Below are 5,196 nucleotides of genomic sequence, written 5' to 3'. Positions count from 1 at the left end.
GCAAAAAGCCACTTGATTTTTTTTTTTTTTTTACAAAATCAGTAAGTATTTATATTTACAAGGTATAGGATTTAAGGATAGGTTTCTTTTTTCTCTTTTTGATCTCATGAATACATCTTATCTTTTGATATTCATGTGGTTCTTTTTTTTTAAATTTTTTTTAAATTTTTATTTATTTATGATAGTCACAGAGAGAGAGAGAGAGAGAGAGAGGCAGAGACACAGGCAGAGGGAGAAGCAGGCTCCATGCACTGGGAGCCCGACGTGGGATTCGATCCCGGGTCTACAGGATCACGCCCTGGGCCAAAGGCAGGCGCTAAACCGCTGCGCCACCCAGGGATCCCCTCATGTGGTTCTTAAACATCATTTGCTCTCACTTTTGAACCGTAATGTTCGATGAGTTTCACGTGTAGTTGAAATAATTTAAGCAAATTGTATCCTCTAGATATAGGATAAATCTTAATCATCTTATCTAAAATAATATTTTTTTGACTGAAATTATTTCTTCATTATGGATCATATAACAACTTCCCAAGAGGTTTGTGAGTCACAAATGAGGACATCACTGTCTTTAGTATATCAGGTGTTGGTTTATAAGCTCTTTGGGAGGGACACCCCTGGTGGCTCAGTGGTTTAGCACCTCCCTTCAGCTCGGGTCGTGATCCTGGAGTCCCGGGATTGAGTCCCACATCGGGCCCCAGCATGGAGCCTGCTTCTCCCTCTGCCTGTGTCTCTGCCTCTCTCTCTGTGTCTCTCATGAATAAATAAATAAAATCTTTTTTTAAAAAATAAGCTCTTTGGGAGCTTTGCAGGTGTGATCTGAAACCAGCCCTCATATGCAGAGGGTAGAGAGGCAGACCACTCCTGGTTGGTAGGTGGTGGGTTTAATAAGTAGGTAAACTCACATGAGTCTTGTCTTAGGTGGCAGCAGGATGAATGGCTCCCCCCACCTGCCCACCCAGCAAAGTTTATAGAGGCTTCTATTGGATTCAGTCTCATGCATTGTCCAGATGGCCTCAGCACCACATCATTGTCTCAAGGCTGTGTCCTTGGAGCAGCCTCTGAGAGCAGGGAAGGCAAGAGGAGGATGAAGGGGGGTGGGGAGCCTCCGAAGCTCAGGGTCCAGCTCTCAGGTCAGCGGTGGTCACTTCCTCTCAGTGACCTCGCCCAACAGCTTTTCCTTCATTTCTACCGGAAGAGAGGATCCCCAAATTTGATTGTACTCCTTCTTAATTTCTTCAGTGAATTTCCTTTTTTGGGTTTGATTATTCTTTCTCTGGTATGTCCTTGGGCAGTTTTCTGAGTCTATAATTGCTCCTTATGAATCTTTCCATTCAGAAATACTTTTGCTATTTCTCGAACCCAACACAACGGATCCTTTATTTTCAAATGATTTGCCTTTATGAATAGCATACAGATTAGAGCTGAAACACTGGCACGGATATATCATATTTTGAAAAATAATAGATCTAAGGAAATAATATTCTTTATCGAAAAATAAGCAGTATGACACCTTCTCAATAAACTTAAAGTTTATCTCAAGACATTTGGGTTTGTGATACCTGATGTAGCTTGTATTAATATACACTTGGCTATCTCTAGAACAACTCCTACCCTTTACACCATCTACAAGTAAAAAGCCATAAACCAGGTTTTATCCCCATCCTGTTCTTTCCATGGTTACCTTCATAAATTTTAGTCATAGACGCAATACTGTATTCCATGTATTATCCATTTATTATATAATTAATAATCAATTGCTTATTAAAAATTGATAAGTAAGCAATTAGCCTGCAAGGTCCTGGGGTTATAAAAGAGAACAAATACGGTCCTTGCCTTCAGAATCCTGTCTGTGCCGCAGGGGAGAATTGCATATTATAAAGAGCCACTCACTGGAACATGCCAGATACCTCATAAGGGTTGTCTGAAATGCCCCTTGGGTATGGAAATGAAAGCTATTTGAAAGACTGTAAATTCTAAAGTGACTTTAATTTTTGCTAGATTAGACAGGGCACTACTTGTCTTTATGTATTTCCAGAAATGATCTAACCATGATTGCACCAGATACTGGTTTACATTTTCTCAAGGCTCACAGCCGTTGACCATCGTGCTTTAACAGTCCCTTTCAGGTCCCAGCGAATCCCTATATTCCCTGAAAAGACCCCATGGCTTCCACGTGCTGTTCTGGAATGAAGCCTTCCTGCAGGCCCAGTACCTGGTGCCTCATCACTGGCCATGTTATGCTCAAATAACGACAAGAGACGACAAACGTGAGGATTTTTCCCCACTGTGTCACATCACTTAAAGCCTGATTAGGCGTCCTTATCAAAACATGTACTGATAAGACAGCTGTGCTCTTCTTTTGTTTTACCAAACCTAGCAAGTATTTTATTTGCAATAAAAAGACTGAAGGGCCATCAAAGTTGTGTGGAGCCATCTGCTTCTGAAATTAGTTTCATACAGGGAGCTTAATCTGCAGTAATTGTCATCTACTTATGATCCTGGAGATGCATTGTGTTTAGTCTATAGTTGAGTTAACTACACACATCTAATTCCACTCTGTCACCTTATATCACGTGTGTGAGCACCATTTTCCAACTGGCAAAGACATGGTAATAACCCAGGACTTATGCACGGTAATGAATCATATCACAGGGCTCGGTCTGTCTAAAAAAGTACTAAGAACTCTCTGTGCCTGCTAAGAAGCATATGGAGAAACATGACATATGATTCAGTTTATAAAAGCACAACTTAAAAATTTAATGTACTTAAGAGCAGGTGGGAATTCTGTAAGTAATGAGTATGACTTGATATTGTCAACATCTCAATGGGGACTGAGTCATGTCTTACCACTGCTTAATTTTCTTCAGTCTTGGACTGTAGGAGGCCCATTAGTCATATATCATTTATTCGTATGTTCCTCAAGGCATCTTTGACCTACTTTTCACAAAATATATACATTTTGTGGGCCAAGTTGAATACACGTTGTTAAAACCAAATGTGTTCTAAGATATTTAAACAAGCCTACATTCATTTTAATAAGAGACAATAAAAACTGGGAAGACACCCTTTCCCACACCCCCCCCCCATCAGTGGGGCTCTATTTTTGACTCTGTAGGGTCTTTTCTCGTATGATCTTTAATCTATCGGATGACTAGTAAATTATCTGGCTCCCCCCACCCCATCTGTCTAAGGCTGAGATGCGTTTTTCTTCACTAACTTGAGAGCATTGACACATTTTAGTGTGCTCTGACCCAAACAATGAGCAAAGTTTCTGGTTCACTAACAGAACTGCATTTTGCCAGACTCTGTCTAAGTAGACCACTATTAGATATGAACCTTCACTCCCTTGGGTTTAGTAGTCCAGAAATAAAAATTCCTGGAGTACAATGAAACATTTCTCGTATTTTTTGAGAACACAAAATACATTGCTTTATCCATTGATCTCTTAATGGACACTTGGATTGCTTCCATATTTTGGCCACTGTAGCTAATGTACAATAGACATAGGGGTGCATATATTTTTCAAATTAGTGTTTTTGTGTTCTTTGGGTCATTTATCAGCAGTGAAAATACTGGATTGTATAATACTTCTACTTTTAATTTCTTGAGGAACTGCCATACTATTTTCCACAGTCACTGCTCCAGTTTGCATTCTCACCAACAGTGCCACAAGGGTTCCTTTTTCTCCACAGCCTCACCAACACTTGTTTCTTGTCCTTTTGAGCTTAGTTGTTCTTTCAGGTGTGAGATGATATCTTGTGGTTTTCATTTGCATTTCTCTGATGATGAGTGATGTTGAGCATCATTTTATGTGCCTGTTGGCCATCTGTATGTTTCCTTTGGAGAAATCTCCATTCGGGTCCTCTGCCCATTTTTAATTGGATTGTTTCTTTTTTGGTGTTGAGTTGTAGAAGTTCTTTATATAGCTTGGATATTAACCCCTTATTGGGTATATTACTTGGAAATATTTTTTTTCTATTCAGTAGATTGCTTTTTTTGCTTTGTTGTTAGGTTCCTTTGTTATGCCAAAAGCTTTTTATTTTGATGCAGTCCTAACAGTTTAATTTTGCTTTTGTGTCCTTGCCAGAGGAGACATATCTATAAAAATAGTTCTATAGCTTATGTCAAAGAGATTACTGCTATGGTTTCTTCGAGGAATTTTATGGCTTCAGGTCCTATATGCCTGTATATACACATACTCACGCATGTACTTGCATACACACACACACATATACACACGTACATACACATTCATACATGCATGCGTATACACATTGCGCATACCCCCACCCCTCCCCAAACTCACAAATACATATAAATGCCCATACGTATGTACACACATATAGATGCATGCATATACACACATGCATGTGTTTGTGTGTATCTATGTAACACACACTCAATGGAATGTTACTCAGCCATAAGGCAGAATGAGGTATAGCAATTTGCAACAACATGATTGAACCTAAAGGGTATAATGCTAAGTGAAATAAGCCTGAAAAAGATAAATACCACATGATTTCACCCATGTATGGAAGAAACAAACAACAATAGAGACAGACAGAAAGCCAGACTCTTAAATACAAAGACTAAACTGATGGTTGCCAGAGGGGAAATAGGTGGGGTGGGTGGGTGAATTAGATTAAAAGGGATTAAGGTAAAGGGGATTAAGAGTCCACTCATTGTGATTAATTAGAATTATTGAATCATTATATTGTACACCTAAAACTGATATAACACTGTCAATTATATTTTAGTTAACAAAATATAAGAGTTAACGCTTAGGTGGTACTTAGGGGGAACTATGAAAAAAGCATGTTTTAAAAAATCTATGGCTTATTTTCACTTTTGACTTTTGGTTTTTCTTTATTTATAAGTCATCCTTAGCATGGTCCCTTTTCAGAAACAAAATGTGCAACAGTAAAAAAAAAAAAAAAAAAAAAGAATCAAAATTTAAAAAAATCCTATTGGTTTAAATAGAAAATGGTAAAATATGCTGTAAGTTGAAAAGGAGATATTTGTAATATTTGTACCATTCTTGATATTTATGGTATTGAATTATTTCTTCTAACAAATGTGTGTAAAGTAGATCATTTCACTTCCAAACAAGTCCACTTGTCATTCTAAGAGATTTATTTGCTCATATACTATGTCTTCTGCATACATTTACATTGTGGACAAAGGTACCAACAA

The sequence above is a fragment of the Canis lupus genome, chromosome 16 (assembly GCF_011100685.1).
Source record: "Canis lupus familiaris isolate Mischka breed German Shepherd chromosome 16, alternate assembly UU_Cfam_GSD_1.0, whole genome shotgun sequence".
NCBI lineage: Eukaryota > Metazoa > Chordata > Mammalia > Carnivora > Canidae > Canis > Canis lupus.
Note: the sequence above shows the minus strand (reverse complement) of the source record.